General features: G+C 37.4%; 1 long non-coding RNA gene across 1 annotated transcript; it reads right to left on the reverse strand.

The window, feature by feature from the left end:
• Positions 1-665: 665 nt before the first annotated feature.
• On the reverse strand, positions 666-2,649 carry LOC138225593 (uncharacterized). The gene is made up of 2 exons (XR_011184055.1): positions 2,562-2,649; positions 666-2,318 (listed from the first exon to the last, which is right to left on the reverse strand). It is a non-coding gene; the product is annotated as an uncharacterized lncRNA (long non-coding RNA).
• Positions 2,650-4,783: the final 2,134 nt, after the last annotated feature.

The following is a 4,783-nucleotide window of genomic DNA, read 5'->3' on the forward strand; positions in this document are numbered from 1 at the left end:
ACCAAGAACTAGCCCAGTGTCCCTGCGAGCGAAGTATCAATCAGCCTTTTCACTTTATCTATACTTTAATGAACCGTTAGAAGAAAGGATCTACCAAAGCTGAAATAATAAATGAAGAAATAAGGAGCAAAGCAATATACAGCATAATCACCTGAGCCCCATTTAAAAATTTAAAAATATGGTGAAAATAATTAGACACACCCTTTCCCAAAAAAGTAGACCATTCAGAGCCTCACATGCAACAACACAACAGACCTCTTTAAACACAGATTTCTAGCAGTTTGTAGTACAGAAGCTAGACTGAGATTCTAAAAGCAGTTGTCACATTTGTAAGGAGAAAGAGCTTTCAGCAGGTTTTGCAATTTCACTCTAGTTTCCACCATAACTCATTGATAATAACTCCTCCTCCACTGACTGCCTCTCTCTACCTGGAGATACACTGCCTGACTATCTCTAGGGTTGTGTTGAGCTGACCTTTTTTCAATAATTTATAACTTATGGAGCCTGGTCCAATAATCATAAGAATAAGAAGAAATTGTTATACTTAATGGGGCAGCACAGTGGTGTAGTGATCGCTGTACTAGAACCCTAGGGTCAATTCCTGGGGTGTTATCTGCATGGGGCTACCATGCTATCCCCAGATTCGAAGAGGTCATACCACACTGTCTGGTATGAAATTGCATGCAGCATGTTCCAGAGTTAAAATTAGTTTGCAGAAGTGTTTAAGTGATGAAAAGCACATTTCTTCAATGGCCTGAAGGGGACCAAACATAGACTTTGGATGAACATCATAGACAAAGGACTGTGATGTTCCAGTATGTTGACAGTTATTAAGGTACTGTTAATAAAAAAAAATTATGTTTTACTCAGCTACTGTACAGTAGCTCAATTTCCATGTGGTGTAAGTACAGAAGGTAAGGTGCACCACATGCAGATTAAAGCTGTGTGTCTATGTGACCAGCAGACATTCGTATTCCCAATAAAAATCCTCTGTTTGTTTCTTCATAATGTAGCCACAGTACAAACACAGAATTGATGTTATTGCCATTTAAAGTTTGATTGAAAGGCCCTTTTGTGAACGTGGAAGTGAATACACGATTACATGATTGAAAATGCATTTTACCCAGAATTTCAATAAAAAACTTTAGAAAATAACATTTGTGTTTTCTGTTAATGAAATGAAACCTGTTTTCCTGGATTAATACAGCAAAAGGAAACCTCAGCAACAACCCTTGTAAGTGTATAGTTAAGATCACTTCATTGGCCATTTACAATTGCTGGTATTAGGAATTTGTATTTTTTCACATACCCCAACTTGCCATTTATACGGCGCCCCTGGAGCAGCTGGGGTTAAGGGCCTTGCTCAGGGGCCCAGTGGAGTAGGATTCCTCTGCCAGCCGCGGGATACAAACTGGCAACCTTCCAGCCACAGGCGCAGATCCTTAGCCACAGAGCCACCACGCCGCACATACAGAAAAAGGTGACTTTATAATATATTTACAGTATATCTTTTTGTAACTCTGTAAACTTTTACACAACAGCCTCGCTGGGGTCTTACTAACGTATTGTGAGGAATTATTTGTGGCTTCTGGATTCAAGCGTCTCATGTCATTTCAGTCGCTCGTGGTACACAGACCGCAGCTGGAGTTGTAATCTCCCTGAAGTACACAGGATGTTTAATGAGTGCAATAAAAATGGCTGTGCTTTAATTTAGAGCCAATTTACTAACTGCTGCTTTAGTCCTCCTCACACTCCATTAATCACCCTGAACAACAGGTTGTATCATACTGTTAACACCTTGTGTTGGAAGATTTAGATCTCAACTGCACAAGTAGGTAAGGGTGTGCTGCATTCAGAGCTATTACTGTATCATGCTGAATAAGGCATGCTTTGCAGTTTAATTATTGTAGCATTTTCCACATAACTATTATATTGCAAAGATTTGATATAGTAAATAATTGTCACTTTTTTGTCCTGATTGGGAAACAGATTTGTAATCCTTCCCCCTTTCCAGCTATCTGATATTCTCCATCATGCTACTGAATCAGCTACATGGACCAGGTGGGACAGACACTGGCGAGTGCTCCAATTAAAATGTCCTGTACTCAAGTTTGCCAGGAAGGTAATCAACTATAGTTGACTGTTGATGTCTTGGAATCTTGAAAGCTTCCCTTCTTTCTAGTGTGAAGATATCCTTCCTTATTCTCAGAATATTATCTTGTCCAGCGTGAAGCAGAGAAGTTACTGTGTGGTCTTGTCTTTTCCAGGTTTGCTTGTTTGGAGTCCCCAAACATGATCAGTACTGCTCAGATCTGAAACTAAATACATGAACACGCATGAACTGTTTGCATCTTTTACACCTGAGATAAAGGTTTTCTGTTTTTATTGCTCCAAGAACTTTGGAATGATTTCCTAGCACAAATGTGATTGTAAACATCTGCAACACTTTCACTTCTGGTCTTACAAAGTAACTTTTATACATTTTTCATTCTGTTCTTCTTTGTTTATAAATTGTTGTATCTCTGTTGCTTTAACCCTTGCCCTATTTTGTTGTTAGGTACCTTGAGATGATTTCATGACAGCATTGTCGGTTCATGTCAGGTCACACGTAAGGTTTCTCTGTCTCTCCTGACTCCTGACCTCAATGGGATCCAGACCTGTAATCTCCAGGTGACAAATGTCTGCCATGAAACCAGACAGATATGATATTTATTGAAATTGAATACTGATTGGATTACTTTACACTGTATAGACAGAAACTAAAACACACTCAGAAGATATTTGTGACAGGCAGCCTCAGCCTCAGCCTCAGCCTCAGCGGCTCATGGGCCCTGAGAACATTAATAAAATATAATGGAAAGCCCAACATCTACTCACAACAATCTAACACTAACAACCACTGCAATCCTTTTATATACCAAAGTAATTCTATTATAAACCCATGTGAAAATGTGGCTGTCTGCCCTTCACCAATTAACTAATTAATCAGTCAATGTACCACATCTGAACCTATATATATATACACACACACACAATAGAGGCATAAAATACCTTTAAGTACTGTAGGTCAGCTGAAACTACTAAATTGTAACCTCAAAACTTTCAATAATGCAAAAGCAGCATGATGACATTGTAAACATGCTTTAAACGAGGCGAATTTTGCTACTATAATAATAGTTAATATTTTCATTAAAGCTACACTTTAAAAGGCAACGTTTTTGTGATGCTTTTAAGTAGTGCAAATAAAGAGTAACCAGCCAACCAACTAAAATACACTAATAAATAAGACCATGTTTCTCATTTGCTTACAGCAACTAGTGAGTGGGAAGGGTCACATTCACAAGACTCATGAACATTACAACTGTACAATACTTTCACAATGTTCGTGATTGTCTCTTAATTCAAAATTTGTACATTTTTAGCTACCATGAATTAATTTTTTTTTTAGAAGATCCCAAAGAAGCATGTTGGTCTAAATTCTTAAACTAAACATTGCTAAACATTAGAGAGCAGTCAATGCAGTGAACATCTGCATAATGCTAATTGCCTGCAAGTTAATTAATAAAAGCTCAGGTGTTTTATTTCTAGAAATACTGTTAATAATTTTAATAGAGGACTTTCAAAGCATAAAAGGAAAATGTGATCATAATATCTGCTACTAAACCGTACCATGAAACTAAAGAGATTTTATTTTAAGACATTTGGACAAAGAGATGTATTGTTGGTCTCTCAAAAGTTAGTCTACTCACGTGTCCACCATAAGCTTGAAATGTTTTCATTAGATCAGGGCAGAATCAGAATATAAATTTAAAACTGAATAATGGAGTCTCAGTAAAATGTCTCCTTCACTCATGCAGCATTTTAGAGAGACTTTTAGGCTCTACTGCAAAGAGGATTCAAACAGAAGTATCTTGTGCTATTTTATCTACAAAGAATACTGTTACCCTGTTTAAATAGAATAGCATAATAAGAATTGTGAATGTGGAAGGTTTTGAGAGAAAACAAGCAATTTTTCATTGTATCATTGCCACAGTGGAGCTGTTATATGGTATCTTATAAGATGTTTTTTGCACATAATAAAGAAGGGATTCAAACATTATTTTTACAGTAGCTGCATACCAGAGGATATATTTATCTTGTTTTGAAGTCTATAGAGTATTGTAAAAATACAAGTTAAAAACATGAACTTTCTAAAAATCAGCTAGATTCCTTATAACATACACCATATACAATCCCAACACTATGAAAAGAATGAAAAGAATGTTTCCTCTTGTGCTTTTAAGTACCAGTGCTGCAGGATCATCCCTCATGGTCTATCCTGTGCCAAAATTCTCAAGGTCTCTATGCACTTGTGTAACATGCCCTCTGGGAGTATTAATGATTAATAGTGCCTGGTCTTTATTCACCCAAGGAATTTAAAAAGTTCAGGAGACTGGTACTGCATCATGTCTTTGTCTGCACGAGTGAAACATGCGTACAGTATGATACCACAGAACTGTCATACTGCAAATATTTTCTTTACTTTGGTATAGTTTCAGTGCTGCTGAAACTTCATTCTGTATAAAATAAGGAAATTGTGGTGTTGTCACATACAGTACCTTGCTTCTCAAGAGAATTTAGCTCCTCCTTGTCAGGAGCTAAACACGCGCTTGGGCAGTGTGGCTCGAGACGCTGTGGAGTTGTCTCATGTGACTTGATTAAAAAAGATTGACATTCGCAGGTCACTGTAGTTGCTGGAGGAACTGAATGATAGAAAGTGCCAGTCTAAAAGGACTATGCAATG

The sequence above is a fragment of the Lepisosteus oculatus genome, chromosome 2 (genome assembly GCF_040954835.1).
Source record: "Lepisosteus oculatus isolate fLepOcu1 chromosome 2, fLepOcu1.hap2, whole genome shotgun sequence".
NCBI lineage: Eukaryota > Metazoa > Chordata > Actinopteri > Semionotiformes > Lepisosteidae > Lepisosteus > Lepisosteus oculatus.